General features: G+C 36.9%; 1 long non-coding RNA gene across 4 annotated transcripts in view; it reads left to right on the top strand.

Annotated features, from left to right (window-relative positions):
- The first annotated feature begins 4,675 nt into the window (after positions 1-4,675).
- The window catches only part of LOC106010862 (uncharacterized), a 121,831-nt gene continuing 106,053 nt past the window's right edge, over positions 4,676-20,453 (top strand). The window contains exons 1-2 of one of the 4 annotated variants that reach the window (XR_015448764.1): positions 4,676-4,921; positions 6,010-6,523. This is a non-coding gene — a long non-coding RNA (uncharacterized LOC106010862). Of the gene's footprint in view, positions 4,922-6,009; positions 6,540-18,295; positions 18,405-20,453 lie in introns of all 4 variants that reach the window. The other 3 variants (XR_015448763.1, XR_015448765.1, XR_001184573.3) reach the window with 3 other exon arrangements.

Below are 20,453 nucleotides of genomic sequence, written 5' to 3'. Positions count from 1 at the left end.
CTCCAATGAGGGTGGTTGGCTCCTTTGTCAAAGATGAGGCAGGTGGGTGAGTATGTCTGGAGTTATTTCTGGATCTTCTATGCTATTCCACTGATCCTCAGGTCTGTTTCTTTGGCAGTACCATGCTGTTTTAATCACAGTAGCTTTGTAGTATAGTTTCAAGTTGGGGATTGTAATACTCCCAGCCATGTCTCTGTTGCCTAGAATTGCTTTTGCTATTCCAGGTCTCTTCTGGTTCCAAATGAATTTTTGGATTGTTTTCTCTAGTTCTGTGAAATATATTGTTGGAATTTCAATCGGCATTGCATTAAATCTATATAGTAGTTTTGGAAGTATGGCCATTTTCACTATATTGGTTCTTCCTACCCAGAAGCAAGGGATGTCTTTCCATTTTCTTGTATCCTCCTTGATCTCCTTTTTCAGAGTACTGTAGTTTTCAGTGTAGACGTCTTTTGCTTCCTTTGTTAGACTGATTCCTAGATATTTCATGTTTTTGGATTCTATTGTAAAAGGAATTGTTTCCCTAATTTCTCTCTTAGTGAGTCTATTATTTATGTATAAAAAGACTACTGTTTTTTGAGTGTTGACCTCATATCCAGCTACTCTACTCAATCTGTCAATTAAGTCTAGAAGTCTTTTGGCAGAGTATTTTGGGTCTTCTGTGTAAAGTATTATATCATCAGCAAATAAAGACAGTTAAATTTCTTCCATTCCTATCTTTATTTCTTTCTCTTTTCTAATTGCTGTGGGTAATGTTTCCAGAACTATATTGAGCAGGAGTGGTGATAGTGGGCATCCTTGTCTTGTTCCTGATTTTAGTGTGAAAGTTTTCAGTTTTTGAACATTTAGTAAGATGTTGGCTGTTGTTTTTTCCTAAATAGCCTTAATCAACTTGGTATAAAGACATTCTATTCCAATTTTCTGTAGGGTTTTTATCATGAATGGGTGTTTGATTTTGTCGAATGCCTTTTCTGCATCTATTGAGATGATCATTTGGTTTTGTCCTTGACTCTGTTAATATAGCGTATTACATTTATTGATTTACGTATGTCGAACCATCCTTGCATCCCTGGGATAAATCCAACTTGGTCAAGGTGTATGATTTCTTGATGACCCTCTATATTCTGTTTGCCAGTATCTTGTTGAGGATTTTTGCATCTATGTTCATTAGGGAGATTGGCCTGTAGTTCTCTTTTTGGGTTGGGTCTTTCCCTGGTTTTGGAATCAAAGTGACACTTGCTTCCAGGAATGAGTTTGGAAGCCTTGCTTCCCTTTCAATTTCCTTGATGAGTTTAAAGAGTAATGGCATTACTCCTTTTTTAAATGTCTTGTAGAATTCAGCAGTGAAGCCATCCGGACCTGGGCTTTTTTTGTTGGTAAATTTTTGGTTACATTTTCAATTTCACTCATTGTAATTGGGATGTTTAGAATTTCTATATTGTCTTCATTTAACTTTGACAATTTGTATGTATCTAGGAATCTGTCCACTTCTTCTGTGTTTTCCATTTTATTAGAGTACAGGTTCTCGAAGTAGGTATTGATGATCCTCTGGATTTCTGCTGCTTCTCTTGTGACTCCCCCTTTTTCATTCTTAATTGCATGGATTTGAGCCTTTTCTTTCCTTTTTTTGATAAGGTTGGCTAAAGGTATATCAATTTTATTTATTTTTTCAAAAAATCAACTCTTTGATTCATTAATTTTTTGTATTGTTCTTGTAGTCTCCTTTGCATTGATTTCTGCTCTGATCTTTATAATTTCCTCTCTTGTGTGGGCTTTGGGTTTGTTATTCTATTCTTTTTCTAGGAGTTTGAGGTTCTGCATTAGATTATTTATCTGAGTTCTCTCTGTTTTCCTAATATGGGCATTCACTGCTAAGAATTTCCCTCATAGAACTGCTTTCATTGTGTCCCATATATTCCTAAATGTTGTGCTGCCATCATCATTTACTTGTAGAAACTAATTTCTTCTTTAATTTCCTCTGTGACCCATTGGTTGTTCAGGAGGGTGTATTTCAATTTCCAGGTGTTTGTGGGAGTTTTGCAGTTTCTCATGTTGTTGATCTCCAATTTTATTACACTGTGGTCTGATAATATACAGGGGGAAATTTCAATTCTTTTAGACAAGTCCTGTGAGCTACCATGTGGTCTATTTTGGAGAATGACCTGTGTGCAGATGAAAAGAATATGTATCCTGATTTTATGGGGTTGAACACTCTGTAAATATCTATTAAGTCCATTTGTTCAATAGCTTGGTTCAGTTCTAGAATTTCATCGTTAATTTTTTGTATAGATGATCTATTTGTGATAGTGGGCTATTGAGGTCCCCCACTACAACTGTATTAGTGCTTATTTGGTTTTTCATGTCCATTAATATTTGTTTTGTATAGTTGGGAGCATTCGTATTTGGTGCATATATATATTTAGGATTGTCATCTCTTCCTCTTGGATTGTTCCCTTCACAAGGATGTAATGACCATCTTTGTCTCTCTTAATTAGTTTTGGTTTGAAATCTACTTTGCCTGCAAATAAGATTGTTACCCCTGCTTTTTTCTGGGTTTCTATCACGTGGAAAGCCATTTTCCATCCTTTTACTTTCAGTCTATGAATTTCTTTTTGAGTTAGGTGTGTTTCTTATATACAGCAAATTGCCGGATTTTGCTTCTTAATCCATTCTGTCAGTCTACTTCTTTTGATTGGTGAATGGAGGCCATTAACATTGATAGTTATAATTGAGAGATATTGACTCATCCTTGTCATAATATTTTACTGTTGTTGGCTCTTATTTCTTTTTCCTCCTTTCCTTTAGATTCTTACCTTGTCTGGTGGCTTCCCTCTGGTGAGCCTCATGGAGTTGTGACCTTCGTTGCCTTTTTCTAGGATATTATTTAGAATTTTTTGGAGTGCTGGTTTTGTGTTCATGAAATTTCTCAGGTGTTCTTTGTCATGGAAGTATCTAATTTCCCCATCAATTTTGAAAGATAATTTTGCAGGATACGAGAGTCTAGGTTGGAAGTTATTTTCTTTTAGGGCTTGAAATACTTGACTCCAGGCTTTCCTTGATTTGAGGGTTTGTGTTGAGAAGTCTGCCATGATTCTGATGGGCTTTCCTTTATAGGTGATTTGTGTCTTTTCTCTAACTGCCTGTAGGATTTTGTACTTCTTTTGGGTTTCTGGGATCTTGACTATTATATGTCTAGGTGTAGATTTTTTTTGATCATGGCTGGGTGGAGTTCTATATGCCTTGCTTATCTGTATGTCCAATTCTCCTCCTCTGGGAAGTTTTCTATTACTTCTGTGAACAGTTTTTTTATGTCAATTGTACTTTCTCCTGTTTTTTCATGGACTCCTATCAGTCTTATGTTATTCTTCTTTGCATCATCTAGCAGCTTTTGAATTGATTTCTCATGGTCCCTTACTATTTTTAAGAAATCTCTGTTTTCATGGTCCTTCACCACAATCCTGTCTTCTATATCTTATATCCTATCTTCAGATTCTCTTATTCTGCTCTGCATGCTTTCAGTGGAGTTTTTAATCTCCCGAATATCTGTTAGAATCTGTTTCATGGATTCCATTTCTTTCTTATGTTGGGTGATCATGGTTTCCATTTCTTTCTTATGCTAGGCATTCCTGGATTCCAGCATGTTTCTGAGCTCATCTATTTTTTTTTTTTTTTATCAGTTTCTGTTCTAGAGCTTCTAATCATGTCTTTCACTCTGCTCACCATGTCTGTAGTTATCTGGGAGATTATTTCTGCTTTGAATTTTTCTAGAGCCTCATTCATCTGTTTTGTTACTTCCTGTGCTGTCATTTCAGGGTGTCCAGTTGGTTGATTATCAGACTTTTGAACCTCATTTCCCCCAGAAATTGCCTTTTGTGGGGTGGAAGTCTGGATTTGTGACTTGCTTAAATGCCTTCTCATTTTTGTTTTTGGTACTGTCCCTGGTTTAGTTCCTGGGTTGATATTATGAAGTAGTTTATTGTAAGTATCTTTGTTGATCTATTTAAAACTGTTATGGAATGATTGCTTCTCAGAGGTGTCTTCCAGATATAGCTGGTCTTTAGGTTTTGAGTCTCTAATGACTCTGAGGCTATGTCATTTTTATTATACCAGGAAGGAAAACTGCTTAGATGAATCATGACACCTTAGCCCAAATCATGCAATCAGCAACACCATAGCATCAAATACCTCTTAAATAATGACAATTTGTGGTAGTTATTAATCTGTCACCTTTAAAAAATAAAGGGCCTCCTTCAAGGTGTGTCTCTGCTTTCACAATAGACAACGTGGGGAGCAGTGTGCAGTTATAAGTCAATGAGTCTTGGTAAGCTAGTCCCAGACCCGTGAGATTCAGGCAGATTTCTGGTTGCAAATCCCAAGTTGAGCTCCCTGTCCTCTTACAGGGTTAGACTCTTCAAGTTTCTATTGCAGGTTTCAGCTGCTTTTCCCCTGAAGAAAGTCCAGTTTCTGATGGGATCTGATAATGCCTCCAACTTACCAATCATGGTGGTCTGGTGTGCCTTTATTGCAGAGATTCCCTTCACTTTTCTAGTGGGCTTGTTTTCATCAGGGAGCCTGAGACAGGCACTCTGTTGTTCACTTCTGGAGCTCAGGACAATGGCTTTTGTCCCCCTGTGCCTCTGCATTGTTAACCAAGTAGCTGCACAGCCAAAAGGCCAGAGACTGGGGTGGGGATGTATTGTTGGAGGCGCCTGCGCGGCCAAGCCATCAGCTGGTGGGCCTGCCCAGGGGGGTCCTTCTCACCCTGTCCTGGTGGCTGGTGGAAAGCTGGTGGAGCAAGCTGGAGCAAGCAGTTCCTGGTCAGCCTGCAACCGCTTGGCCCCACTTGGCCCCTCCGGCTCTGTTCGGCCAACGGTCAGCTGGTGGGCCTGCCCAGGAGGGTCCTCCTCACCCTGTCCTGGAAGTAGGTATTAATGATGCTCTGGGTTTCTGCTGGGTCTGTTGTGACTTCACTTTTTTCATTTTAATTGCCTGCACTTGATGTTTTTCTTTCCTTTATTTCATAAGGTTGGCTAAAGGTTTATGGATTTTATTTATTCTTTTGAAAAACCAACTCTTTGATTCATTGATTTTTTTTTTTTTTGTATCATTCTCTTAGTCTCCTTTGCATTGATTTCTGCTCTGATCTTTATAATTTCCTCTCTTGTACAAGCTTTGGGTTTGCTATGCTCTTCTTTTTCTAGGAGCTTGAGGTTTTGCATTAGTTTATTTATTTGAGTTCTCTCTGTTTTCCTAAGAAGGGCATTCACTGTTATGAATTTCCCTCATAGAACTGCTTTCATTCTGTCCCATAGATTCCTGTGTGCTGTACTGGCATCATCATTTACTTGTAGAAACTCTCTCATTTCTTCTTTAATTTCTTCTGTGACCGATTTGTTGTTCAGGAGGGTGTTATTTAATTTCCATGTGTTTGTGGGAGTTTTGCAGTTTCTCATGTTATTGATCTCCAATTTTATTGCACTATGGTATGATAATATACAGGGGGTAACTTCAATTCTTTTACATTTACTTAGACATGTCCTATGAGCTAGTATGTGGTTTAATTTGGAGAATGAGCTGTGTGCAGCTGAAAAGAGTATGTATTCTGATTTTGTGGTGTAGAACACTCTATAAACATCTATTAAGTCCATTGGTTCAATTCTAGAATTTTGTTGTTAAAATTTTGTCTAAATGATCTGTCTATTTGTGATAGTGGGCACTGAGGTCCCACACTACAATTGTATTAGTGCTTACTTGGTTTTTCTTTTAAGACAAAAGAAGTTAATATATAAGTTGTTTCTCTAAACTAAAGCCTCAATATTCAAGTTTAATTGCAGTGTTAGCACTTTGTAATACATAAGTGGGTTTTGGATTGCAGTTTGGGCCCTTGTCTCTAAAAGGTTTGCCATCACAGCTATGTACTTGGGGTGGTGAGGAGAGAGGGAAGGTGTTGTGTGATTATGTTCTCTTGATCTGTATTGAAATATGGAATTTGTCATTTGATGTTTTCAGCCTATAGTTGACTGCAAGTAACTGAAACCATGGAAAATGGAACTGGTTAAGTGGATACTACTATCTCATGAAATATGGAATGTTTGGATGTGGTTTCATCTCAAAGCCAAAAGTACTACAGTTCCCACCACCTCCTCCTCCCACCTCTCTTTCCTCAGCACCTTCTCCACTGGCCTCAGAAAAGCCATGGTGTGGCTGCTTCATTAAAGCCTTTATCGCTTGCCACAAAAGTGATTTCATAGCTCCCATGTCATTTGGAATAGGCTTTGAACTTGGGCTAAGAAATAGTTAACGGTTCTTCTCAATTATATCTTTGACTTGAATTACGTTTAAGTGACTTCCTGAAGTAAGACATCCATGTGTATCTACTGCCAAGGAGAAAGGACTCTGCATATATAAATGATGATGTTCTTTTTCCAAAGTATAAGCACCTCAGCACTTCAGAGAAGATGATAAAACCAGATGATATTCCTGACTACTTTCTTTTGCATCAAGGACTCAGAAGTACTCAAAGGTGTGAAAAATTATGGGTAAATAGAAATTCAGTTGATTCCATCTGGGAGAGTTCTTATGCATTGCTTATTCCAGGCTGTTCATCTTGTGCTAGCTGAGTCTGATAGTGCAGCACTTGTAGCTGATGACAGGAAGTGAATAACTTGTATGTGGCTGAAGCACAAAGTTATGGATAGATGACATAATAATCTATTTAGTATGGCAATTAGGAATAATCTTTTTCTTCTGACATTGAAGCTCACTCACAGGAAAGGTGATAGAATTTTCAGTATTGAACATTAATTTTTTAACTTAAAATCCAGCCATTAGTATTTAAAGAAGAGACTTGTAAGAATGTTTTTCTCATGACTTAGGAAGTAGACAAGGCCAGTTCCCAAATAACATTATACTAACTCTGAAAATGTAGATGACAGATAGCTTGGGAAAGGATAAGGAATATGGCTAAATTCTTTGCATTTACCTACAATTAAGAGTTAAATTATGAGGAAACATATCATCATATTCAAATATATTAATGGATAAGAAAATCCAATTTTTGTTGAGTAACTCATTAAAGGATCTATGTTCATAAGAATTGGAGTTCAACATCAGTTGCATTAACTACTACTTGCTATGATGGGAGAAAATGTGGTGAGTAGGCTGAATATGTTAATATGCTAAAATGGGATCTGGTTCAAAATTTTAAGTAATGAATAATGAATTATGAAAATGTTAAATAATGAATCAGTATTAAAACTATAACAATTTATCTAATTCTTTTGGCCTTATACCCATAAATAACATGCTTTTATTCCAATTTTACTATTTTTAGATTTTTAGGCATTACTTTTTGACTTTCCAATAGGATTTAACTTTGTTTTATCGAATCTTTCATTCTACCACTGACATATGCACCTCCTGTTCTAGAGGATCCAACAGTAACCAACAGGCAAGAGATGATAGATACACTTGAAGTCATCATTTCGGTTACATTAATGGCCACATTTACCTTTCTAATACTATGCCCACTCTTCAGAAGGAAGTCAAGTTGTAAACTATGTTTATTCTTTTTTCTCACTCAGATGAAGTTAATACAGTGATACCTCAGTTATTGAACTAAATTCTTTCCAAATTCTTGTTTAAATGCCAAAGAGTTTGAGAACTGAACATATTTTTCCCATAATAAATAATGGAAAATCAAATAATTGGCTCTGAGTTCCAAAAATTACACTTGTAAATTCATTTTTCCTGGACTTTAACAAACTTTGCAATGATTTCTTCAACTCTATCGTGGTTCTCACAATTTTTCTCTTAGCTTTACTGCTGGTGTCACTAAGTTTCTTTAGAGCCATGGTTACGATATTTTATTCAAATAAAGCACAAAAATAAAAATGAAAAGCACCATGACCAGTGTTTTAACTCACTACCAGAAGCACTATGCATTTGCTCAGATTGAAGTGTCGCCCCCTTGTGTCTGCAGCGAGGTGCAATTTGCAACTCACTCGGCCTCCCCAGGTTTTTTTTCAAGTTGAATTTTCAGTTTTACCAGCCAGCAAAGTTCCAAACACTGAGCAGATTTGTTTCGAACTTTGCTGTTTTAGTAGTGAAAAGTTCCAGCCTGGAGCCGTTTGAGAACAGTACCTCGGTTCACGAACTTAATTCTTTCCACCGTTCTGGAAGACATGGCTGCGGTTGCCTTCATCACCAGATGCAGAATTCACAAACAAAAACAAAATTTTGCCAAATGCTTCTGTTTGTGTAGTAAACTGTTTCCAACAAGAGCGTTCGTGAACCAACACTGTATATTGTTTTTTTCTTACTTTTAAAGTATATTTATCACTAAGAAAACATCACTTATTCCATGGTATGAGTTAAAAAATATATTTATCAATGATTCAATTTCAAATTCTCTTCCAGATATCCAAATATATTTCCAAGATGTTCATTTCCTTCAGGTATTTTATTAGCACTATCTGTTGAAATGTCTTTATCAGAGCCTTTTCACCTGTACCTACTTACACGGGTTGTTTTCCATAGAAAAGTTTAATTTTTTGAAACTTTTCATTTCTGAAAGTAACATTATCTTTACATTTAATTGACAATTGGGATGAATGCATAATTTAGATTGGACAAGATTTTTTCTCATGTTTTTCAAAGATGTCATCTTTTAAATTCAAGTACCTAGAGTTGCTGTTGAGATCTTTTATGACGTAATGTTTGAAATTGTTCTATGGCCTCTTTGCCTGGTTCAACAAGCTTGTGGGATTTCCCCCTTTGTTTCCAGTGTTCTGAATATATTTTGGGCTCTTTTTTTATACATTAATCTAGTTATTTCATCCTTTCAGTACGAAAACTTACATTATTCAGTTATGGGGAATTTTCTTAAGTTATTTCTTTGATGATTTCCACCTCCATGTTTTTTTTCTGTTGTTTTGCACCTGATATAATTCAAATATCAAATTTTCTCTGTTGATTTTCTAGTTTTCTTTTAAATTATTTCAGCGTTTGCTCTATCTTCAGGAGGAATTTATCAACTCTCAAATCAAATTTTAAATTTGTGAGTTGAAGAGTAAAAATAGACAATTTTTCCTGGATCTTTGTGTTCTCATTCATGAAGTTTTCTGTGTCATGTAAAACTTTGATTAAGTAAATTTACTATGCTTTTCTCTTGTTAAACTGTATGATGGGGAGGAAAGGTTTCATATTTTTCTGCCCCTACACTAACTTTATCAAGTGAAATGCCATATATAAACATTATTTTTTAACATTTGTCTCAAAAGTTGGAATATGACTAAATGAATAGTATATGGCAAGCAAATGTACTTATGATATCTCATGAGATTGATAACAGTATCAATTTTGGGTCCAGCAGGGATTAGATGGGATAGTCAAGTTAGGAGATTGGAGTAGAGTTTAATAAAGGGATTATTTCCAAAGATAAGGGAAGATTGCAGACAAATCACAAACTTAAGGCAGCATGCTGGAGCTGGACACAAGAAAGTTCCTTGGAGTCCAACATGTGGTAATATTAGGACTCAATGAATGGAGACAGGACATGATTCTCTGTATCTGAGGGTACACACAGCTGTATGTGAAGAGGGCTGTTTGATAAGAACTAAGTCTTTGTCAGATAGATGCTATCAGCCCATGGCAACTCTGCAGGAGGGAACTAGGGAAGGAATACTGTAACCCTTACCCCATTCCTCTGCCCTCTACTGATGGTACTCAGTGTTGGCCAAGACGCTAGTAAACATTTGTGCAGGGGACACAGTCCTAGGATTGCTCTCTTGTACCTCTACTTGAACAAAGGAGAGAGAGAGTGAATCGGGAGGGGATAATAAAGGTTAAAAGAAACTTACTCTATGATTATTTTGCCAATTTTATTTTATTTAAGAGATGCTAAAGTTGAAGGGACTTAAACTCTAAGTAGTTGAATGGTAATACTAAAGAAATCTATTGAAGAGCCTTTGAAAAGCATGCAATGAAATGGTATTAGGCTTAATTATCAATTTTTATCTTTTTTTGATTTTTGTGTAATGATGAACTCAATTAACCAAGTTATATGCATGTATTTATGGGATTTGATGCCAATACTTCTGAACAAAATGGCTCCCAGTTTTATCTGACCCCAGTATCTTTCCTGTTCGTGTGTGACAGAAATGACTTGCAATTACTACCCCATGAGTGGACCTGTAGAAAATATGCAATTTCTCTTACTTTTGCATCTCAAAATAAGTTAGTGGAACTTCTTCTACTTGAAACCCCCATTGAATAGTGCAATTAATCCTGGAGTTCTATTTTAAAGCTAATCAGAAGCAGCTTCCTGATTTCAAATTCAGGTGTGAGCCAAAGCAAGTGTCTTTTCAAGTATGCTGCATTTTTCTGAAGATATTTCACAGGGGTTTAATTATAAGCTGAGTATTTCCTCCATTGTGTTTCTCCTTTTTCTTCTAATCCTAGAAGAGGGCACACACATTTTGAACACAATATTAATTATACACAAGGGAGTTCAAGAGTGTTTTTTTTAAAAGTAAGTTTAAAAAATTGGAGGGAGAAGTTCTCCTGAAGACATTCAACATAAAAACAGAACAGAAACCTTTTTGTCCAGTATGTTTGGTCACCTAAATCTTTTTAATGAAATCTGAATAAATCAAACAATATAAGTAGAGTTATCAAGCCAATAGGAGTGCAGACTGAAATGTTAGAGAGTCTGACATTATATGTCAGAAGAGTTCTGTTAAGTGATCAAACAATAATGTATGGATTTTTAATAAAGTTTCTTTACCTGAAGTCAACATCAAAGTAGAAGTGTTTGGTTCTAGCATTTATATTTATGTCATGGCATTCTTAAACATGAACATGTTTCTTTTTTAGAATAGTAATGCTAATAGTTGGTAGATCTAGCATGTGTCCCACTAACTTTTATGACTCAACATTTCTGAGATATTATGAAGTCTATGACAGCATTGACTATGATGAGAGAAACTGGATATATCTTGGGGCGGCATCAATGGTCTGCAGTTTTTGTTCAGAAGGGAGAATAGCTGAAGCTTGGTACTGATGTGCCTCGGGAAAATTAGGCCTTTTTCATACACCAGAAGTGAGATCCCTTTGAATCTCACCAAACTATCTGGAAAATTTTCCCTTAGTGCAGTCCCAGCCCCTTTCCTTACTTTTGATGAGGTAGTTAAGGAATGCCAGAACAAGTACACTGGCAAAGTGTTCATTTGCACACTCGAGGGCAGCTAAGGCTCCAAGTGGGAATTAATTTTGCAAAGAGTAAAATTATAATAGTTGTTTTAAGCTTATGCTTAGAACTACAAGATACAGGAAGCTGTGGGTCATCTGCTCTCAGAAATAGAAGATAAGTGGTTAGCTGCTACAAGTTGATAACAAAACCCACTATATATCATGGGATCAAAATCTCATTCTTATTGATTTGTGACCTCCAAGATCAATTGAATTTCTAAGCTCCAGTACCTCAGAATGTGACCTTATTTAGAAATAGGATCATTGCAGGTGCAATTAGTTAGAAGGGGATCATACTGCACTGTGATGGACCAGCCAATATGGATATAGGGACAGAACTGTGTGAACTTTGAAGTCATGCTGCTATAAGCCAAGGACCTACCTTGGCAGAGATAGGAGGCCTGGAACAGATCCTTTCTGCACCTTTGGGGAGGAAGTACAGCCCTGTTAACATCTTGAGAATTTCCAGCTTCTGGAATTGTGAGACAGTAAATTTCTGTTACTTGAGCCACACAATTTGTGGTCTTTGTTATAGAATCCCTAAAAAACTCTGGTACTCACTTGCTGGAGGATTTTTTGTTTTTGTTTTTGGTTTTTTGTATCACTGATCAAACTCAGGACCTTGCACTTGCAAGGCAGGTGTGGCACCACTGAGCTAAATCTCCGGCCCACTTGCTGGAGGTTTTTGTGCGGATGAGGGAAAGCATGGAAGGTCCTTGCCTGCCTGTATCAGCCATATGTAACAGTGACCTAGAATAGATCCACAGGGGACTGGGTGTTACATTACTACTGAGTCTGCTGACAGGATCCCAGGGTTTACCAGATAAACTGGTCCGGTGAAAATGGGATTTTAATACTCATGTTGTTACAGGGTTCTGGGTGCTGGGGATTCCATCTAGAGATTCTTTCTAGGTCCTCCCTGTTCTGAACAAAGAATTGCTCAAGACAGGAGAAAAGGATATTGGGGTTTTACATTCATTGAAGGAATTAAACATAGGAAAAGAAAAAAAGCTTTGCAGAGTAAAAGCTTGTCAATTAAAGGTAGGAAAAGAGTTACTCTATGTGGACGGAGAGTGGGCCACTGAGAAGTTTATAGTGTCCAGCAGCTTGATAGCAGTCATTCTTTGTATGCCCCACTCTTCGGGCTGACTTCAGATCTAGGCTATCTTACCAAAAACCTGCTGGAGTTGTCATGAGAATTGAAGATAACACTCTGATTGGTCCCAGGGGCCTGGCTTGGGTGCTTGTGCCCTGCATCTCTGTGATTGACAGATCACACCCACTTGCTCAGCTTGCTGGCCATGCCCTAATCCCCTGTCTAAATTTTATCCCCTTTTCCTGCTTTTCATGGAATCCTCTGAGTAGAATCTTAGGGGATGGACAAGTGTGAAAATAAATCTTTCGTATCTGACTCCTGCCTATTGACATGTCTGTTTTCAAAAAATTTTTTCTAGTGCTGGGAATTAGACCCAGGCCTGACACATGTACTACTGAGTTTAACCCCAGCCTTCATTTTTTCAAAACTTTGTTGGTATTTCAGAAGGATTTAAAAGGGGACATAACAAGGCCCCTTAGAGTTTCAAAGGTAGCTGGATGTCTGGTTTTTGAATGTTCACCATCCATCCTTTCTTACTTTGCTAATGACTTACCATTTGTCCCTGATAAAGGATCCCTTCCTTATCCTGCTTGATCTTGCTGGGATAGTCAGTGGAAGAGCCATATCTGGTTCTCTGGCCTGGATGTGTTCTCACCAATGAAACTAAATGAATCAGATTCCTGTGGAAATTCAGACTTTGTTGTAAGGACAGAAAATATTTGAAATCAATTTTACATTATCGATTATTCATTCTAATCATTGGTACATTTTAGGTATACAATATGAAGACATTCATCATTGGAAATTTGCACCTTTACATAATCTCTCTTGGTTCTTATTTTTCACCCTTACCCAGCCCTCCCTTCAACCCCTCTATTCCTCCCTATTTACAAAGATTTTGTTCCTATTTTTCCATTTTCTCATATTAATCCCATTCCCTTCTATCCTTTCCCCTAGCCCTTCCACTTCCTTCCCCTTTGCCCCTTTTCTTCCTATTTCACATTACCTATTATACATTTTAGTCCTTATTTACACTTTCAGTTTCTCACACTGAAGAAACTATTCGGTATTTATTCATGTGTGTCCTATTTATTTCACTTAAGAGTATTGCCTCAATGTGCATCCACTTAGCTATAAGTGATTCATTCTAGTGGCGGTTGCCTGAGAGATGTTCTTTTTTTAAGGTAGTACAAAAGTCCCAGAACTGCCTGTTCTTATCTATATATTTTTCTGGGATGTTGTGAAATGCTCAATATCCTTTCCATGGATTCAATCTTCTTAAATTAGTAGGGGTTATTTTCTGGGCTTTCAATCAAAGAACCTTAACTGTTTCCACATATCACTTAATTGTTTCTACCTATCACTTAAAGCTTTCTGGTATTTTTTTTTTTTGGTACCAGGGATCGAACTCGGGACCTTGCACTTTCGAGGCAGGCGCCAGAACCACTGAGCTAAATCCCCGGCCCCTTTCTGGTATTCTTAAACTAGTACTATTTCTGGGGCTGATATGGTAGTAGCGAATTCAAATTATTTAATTTAACTACCTAATTGTTGTTTTGTATTTTTTCTTTCTGAAGGATCAGAATAAGTATTTTGGCAATTAATCCTGGATCATTGGTAGGTAAATTTTGCATTGGGATACAGTAATCATGAAAACAGGCCAAGGCTTCAGCTTTTGTGTATGGAGGTATTATTTAATGTAAATGGCTTTCAACAATTTATATTGTCCTCAGCCCTTATCCTTGCAGAATAAAATTAAAGTTGCAAGGGATATATTATTATAACTATCTAATTGCTGTAAAATACCCAAAGAGTTTAATTATAAATCAAGTTCATTTTCCAAGCAAAATATCTGCTTCTTGTAATCAAGCAGGTAATTTTAAAAACTTAAGATAGCTATTATATATAAATAATTCTAAAATTTTAGCCTTTCTCTTAGTTAAATTATAAATTTGAGGTTTAAAAATAAATTTAAAAATTTCCAATAGACTAAAACTAAACAATTTTAATATAATTATGCTGACATTTATTTTGATTGTATCTGTTTTATCCTACTCCTTTTAAAAAATTATATATATGTATATGAACATATACATATACATAAATATAAATTATGTTTAATTAAATAAATGTATTTAATAAATCATTCAAAATTAATGAAAATCTGTCCTACATTTGCTGTCATAAAATCTAGCACTGAATTCCAGTTCTGCTACTTCCTACCCTTTTTGTAATTCCCTAAATGCAATATTGAAGATGTCCCTTACTTCCTCTGAGATTCAATTTTGTCATCCATTGATTGTGGAGACCCAATGATCGCCCACCTATATTTCTCAGATAAGGCTGGTTACAGAGTGCTCTCAAGAGGCCTACAAATCTCAGAGACTTTTTATCTTTTGCATAGCTAAGCAACATGTCAATTCAAGATTGGAGGAGAGGGTGGGGGTGGTGCTTGTCATAGTTATTCAGAGACCAAACCCACAGAACACGCCCAGTGGTGCCTACGACTGCATACTGTCAGACGACAAAGAGAGCTTGAAAAGATTTTATATTGTCAATTAAGCCATATAACAACACCCAGTGGAACCAGGGAATGCAATTTACTGGAGAGCACAGGAGAGAAATGGAAACACCACCTTTCCATGTAGGAAACACCTTTCCATGTAGGACTGCTGTAGGATTCACTTTGTATGTGAAAGAGTTTTGTGAGTAAAACCCTAATACTCATACTCATGTTTTGGCTGCAAAACCTTTCTCTTCTTTCCATTATGCCAGATTGCTGTTAAGCTGCATTGTTATTTCTTTGTTCTTTCAGTAGCACACATTTATTGAATGTTTACACCGTGTTAATCATGGTGATAGAGGAAGGACCATGGATGAGCCAGCCTTTGTTTTCAAGGAATCCAAATTTAGTATTGAAATAGAATACGAGACTCTAATATGATATTAGTTCAACTCCTGGCACAGAGCAAATGATTTTGCTTCTAGGTTGGAGTGGAAATATATTGAGAAAGGGCCAGTGGTTTAGCTCTGTGGTTCTGCCGCCTGCCTCCCAAGTTCGATCCCCGGTACCAAAAATAAATAAATAAATACATAAATTGATTAATTAAAAAGTACAATTTTTTTAAAAAAAGATATATATTGAGATGGACTCTAAGTTACAAAGAAATGTTTTGCATGAGAAACCAAGTAATTTTAATTGATTTCTCTTTGCTTATTTTAAAAGTTTTCTAATTATAGAAATTATTTGCTTATTAATATTTTCTTTGAGAACAGAGGATTAGGAAGATTTTGAAGTTCTAAAATTATGACATTTTTCTATCACAACAGCCCCCACCTGTCACTAAAGAGGGAGCATCTTAAAAGAACAATGCTTAAGTCAGCCATTGGAAAAATAAAACAAAAGACTTTGTGCTGATTCTATCAAATAAAATATTTTTATGTTGTCAGAAACATCGAGTATACTTTAAAGATTATGCTTAAGTTGATTTTCCCTCAAAAGGCCTTCTTCACATCAGATAAAGAAATAAGTTTCTGTCCTGAGAATTTCTTCTGTTGCCTTTGGTCATACTTGATTTTTAAAAGGTACATTTAAAAAATTCTGCCTTAGCTCTGTGTATTTTAAAAAATTGACCCTGAGTTCTTACAAAATAAATATATTTCTCTTTCTAAATTATTTTGGCTGAAATGGAGAGGACTAATAGGCAATAAAACCTAAGAAAGATTTATCCTATATATTACAATATTTTTATAGTGGAAAAGGTAGTTTGGAAATTATTTTAACTTCTTGTTTATCTTCTATTTTGTTCATTTGTATATATTTTGATTTTCTTATATTGTATAAGAGAACCACACAATATTTAAGCTTGTGTGTCTGCCTTATTTCACATAATGCTATACTACTAGTTTCTCTTAGTTCATTGAAAAGAAAGTTTTGTGCTATTAGAGTATCGGTTTCTTCTTTGTAAGAGAATTTTTTTGCCTCTGAGAAACTACTTTGAAGATAATGATACATGGAGTATTAACTATTGTTATTCTTTTATTATTTTGTTATAAAATTTTATTTTAATTTTTCATAAAATTAAAAAAAAGAATTGTGTGTTCGAAAGAAATCAAGAGGGGAGAGAAAAGTGCTTTGGTCAGAAATGTTTTTTAAAATTTATTTATTTATATCTTTATTGGTACATTTTAGGTATACAATATGTTTAAATTTATCATTGGGCGTTTGTACCTGTACATGATGTATCTTGGTTCTTATTTTTTTCCCATTACCTATGCACCCTTCACCCCCTCCACCCTTCCCTATTTACACAGACTTTGATTCCATTTTTTTTTCTTTCTCATGATTTTTCCTTTCCCTTCTTTCCTTTCCCCTTCCCCTCCCACCACCCCCAAACCCTTGGACCTTTTCCTATTTCAAATTATCAATTATTCATTTTAATCATTTTCATCCTTATTTACACTTTCAGTTTCTCACACTAGAGAAATTATTCATTATTTACACATGTGTGTCCTATTTATTTCACTTAAGAGTATGGCCTCAATATGCATCCATTTAGTTATAAATGTCTCTAGTTTCTCATTCTTTATGGCTGAGTAGTACTCCATTTCATAAAAAAAAACACATCTTCTTTAAACAGTTTCCAGTTGATGGGCACTTGGGCTGTTTCCAAGCTTTAGCTATCACAAACTGTGCTGCTATAAACATGGGTACACATATGTCTCTGTGGTATGATTCTTTTAATTCTATTGGGAAGATACCCAGCAGGGGAATAGCTGTGTCAAATGGGACCTGTAGTCCTAGTTCTTTGAAGTATCTCCAGACTGATTTCCACAGTGGTTGCACCAGTCTACATTCCCACCAACAATGGTGAAGGGTTCCTTTCCCTCCACACCCCTGCCAGCATTTGTTATTGCCAGTAATGTTTAATTCAGTTCAACAAACATCTGTTGACTATTACAGGCAAGCCATCAAAAGATTTACTAACTGGTGAAGGAGACTAACAGAAACAATGTATACCGTAAGTTATAATGGAAGTAGTCAGTGTAATTAAGTGGAGTAAAATGAAAAACATCTGGGACACAGAGGTAGGAGTGACAATTCTGCCTGGAGAACTGCTAATGTTTCACAAAACATTAATGTATGCAGTACCTAGGGTTTCAAAAGCTGGAGGTGGGGATGCATGTGCACCCTAGGGCAGGGGAAAGAATATTTCAGATTGAAGTAAAAATGCAAAAAAAAAAAAAAAAGCACAGTGACAAGAGGATGTGTGGTTTCTTTGTGCAGTGACATGCAGTCCAGCATGATAGGAGCACTGTGAGGTTCCTTGGATTGGGTCCAAGGAGGTTCCCAAAGCTGAGATAAGGGATTTCACCCACCCTAAACACAGAATGTTTGGAGGTTTGCTGACTCTCAGAAAAGAGATTTTGGGATGGGTTAGAAACAGGCACAGGAAGGGTTTAATTAGGCAGAAGTCCAAAAGCACACACTCAAAGAAATAGACTGCAGGCCCTTGAGAGAGAGGTGCACTATTTCCCAGAACAGGGAACACCTCTGCTTCTTTTGCTTCCCTAGGAAAAGTGGCCCATGCCCGAGTAGGGTGTGGCTCATATTACAGGTGAGGGCCCAGTTTTTAAAATTTGTTTTGTTTTGTTTTTAGATGGATATCTTAAGCATTCTTTGGATTCTCGCAATCTCTTTATTGTAGGATCAGGTTCCTGTTCTTAATGTTCTCAAGCCAATTTATGGACTTTCGGTATTCCTGAGGAATTCTAGGTGTGATGGCTCAGGAGGGAAAGGAGCCTAAATTTAACCTAAGGAATGCTGAAATAGATCATCTTGGGTAACTTTGAGGCTCAGAGTTACAGTCTTCTTAAAAGTGTAATTTTTAGTTATGGTTTCCTGGTCTGATTTTTACCTGTCTTCTATTTCTTCTATTGTACATCAAGGTATGTATCTTCGAAGCAATAGGTGCTGAGCACAGCAGAGAATGGAGACTAGATGGTGAAGTGATCTGAATGCCATGCTAAGAAGTTTGGATTTTATTCTCTAAAACAGGTATTCTAAGAGGCCATCAAGCTGGAATGACATCTGCAAATTTTTGCTTTAAAACTATGTGTAGCTCTTGAAGCTGAGTGAAGAATGTTTATAGTTGGATCTTGTGGGAGAAAGACCAGCTAGGATATCTGGAAATGAGAACTTGAGAAATGACACCAGGGCAGGGAGAATGGAGAGGGACTATTCCAGAACAGCACAGAAGTGGGTTGGATTGGACTCCTCAACTGTCTACAGGTGGAGAGCGAGGGAGAGGTGAGAGTGAATGGAGACTGGGTTTTCTAGCATGGATGATGTCCTAATCACAGGAGCATTTCTACAGTTAGACACCTCTTTCCCTAGAGGTCTTTCAAAACCCACAGAAGTTCAGGAAATTTCCCTTGTGTCTTCTTTAGCTTTTCCCTCTAGATTGATGAGTGCCAGCTGCCTCAGTTTAAATATCATTTTGCCTTTTGCCTGTATTTTTGGAATTGACCATATTCATAGAAGCAATCCTATTTTAAAAAAGGATAACATCTTGCTGACCTAATACTCTTCTCATTGCATGCCATTTTATTAGCCATTTTATAAGAGGATGACACCAATACTTAATGTTTAGTGTGAACTTACTTAATAAGATTTAAAATTAGTATAAAAAGCTCTAAGAAGTTAAAGATGTAGGAGGTTGTATTTATAGTTTTACATTAATGTGGCAATAAGGTCACACATTTAATGCAAAGGATACAAGGTCATTGGGAATGTTTACCCAAGTTGTTTCTGGCTCTGGTGTCCTGACAGTGAAGGGAGGTGAGGGAGAGGGGAAGGGCAGCATTGCTGTTCTGGGGGACTTGCCCTGAAGGCTGGGGAGAGATGTGAGGCAGCAGGAAGTTGACACTGGCCTCTGTTTTTTACCTGAGAAAGAGCCAAGTGGGTTTGGAGAAGGAGCTGGGAAGAGGGGACATTTGAAAATCCAGGAGGGAGAGGCTCTAATAGAGGAACAAACTCCTAGCTCCAGAGGAAGGGGGTTTCAGATGGGAGTGAGCTCAAGGGAAGTGACACAGACTTGAAGCAAGAGAAAGGCATGTTTGAGCTCCAAGGCCTGACAGAAAGAAGGAAACAATATCCTGATGCCTGTCACTCAGAAGGCAGGAGGTTGAAGATGATTTCTCTTGACAGCTTCAATTTCTCTGTGAAGCAGAACAAGGTCATCCACATAGAGTAAAGGTGCAGAGAGGGAGGGGCTGAGGTTGGAGCCCCGGAAGGATGAAGAACTCTGCATAGCTTTGAGGACAGGGAGAAGGATCTGGTCAGGGAGAGATAAAAGGCTCTGTCTGCAGGGGTCCCACCTTCACAATTGTGTGTTTTCTCTGGCACTTCTCTGAGGTTTGGATGCAGAAATTCTTCTGAAGGGGGGCGGGGGGGAATCTGGCTTTATGGAAAAGGAAGCTCCTTCAGTCTTCCCTTATTGTGTGGATGGAAAAATAGAATATTCCAATCTTTGTTACATCTTCTTATGCATACATTAGCTGTTTTAGGTACATTTTAATTACTGAGCATGAAGTATTTGGATCAGCTCATTTAAAAAGAATCATTAATTGAGATCTTAGCTGAAGGAGATATAATTAGACCTTAGGTGACTAATGTTATGTTTCTGACCTATCCTTTCTGAACATGTCTGGAGCTTAAAATAAGTATCCTCTTGTTGCTCTCATTATCTTATAATGCCTTAATTCTTGCTAGTTAATACCACAACAATCCTTCTTTCCATTTCTAATACTTTACTAATCTTTTCCTTGTTCTTCTATAACAACTCATGTTTAATGGCTCCACTTCCTATATGTGATTTGACAACAACAATATAAAGCACTTTTGGATGAATTTCATTCAGTTTAAAATCACATCTTCTTTCTCTTTCAAAATTTTTCTTTGTGAGGAGATTGGAAATGTGGTTTAGAGTAGGATCCAGCCAAGGAATGCTTTCCTGCCAGTTCCAGATGGCTGCCTGGCTTGTGTGTGTGTGGACCAAAGGCTAAGTTTGAGTCTTACCTTTTTAAGTGGTTGGAAAAATCCAGA

This window comes from Heterocephalus glaber, unplaced genomic scaffold, assembly GCF_053883595.1.
Source record: "Heterocephalus glaber isolate CG9 unplaced genomic scaffold, H.glaber_assembly_v1.0 deba00000546, whole genome shotgun sequence".
Lineage (NCBI taxonomy): Eukaryota > Metazoa > Chordata > Mammalia > Rodentia > Bathyergidae > Heterocephalus > Heterocephalus glaber.
The sequence above is the reverse complement of the archived record's forward strand: the minus strand, read 5'-3'. Positions and strand labels throughout refer to the sequence as shown.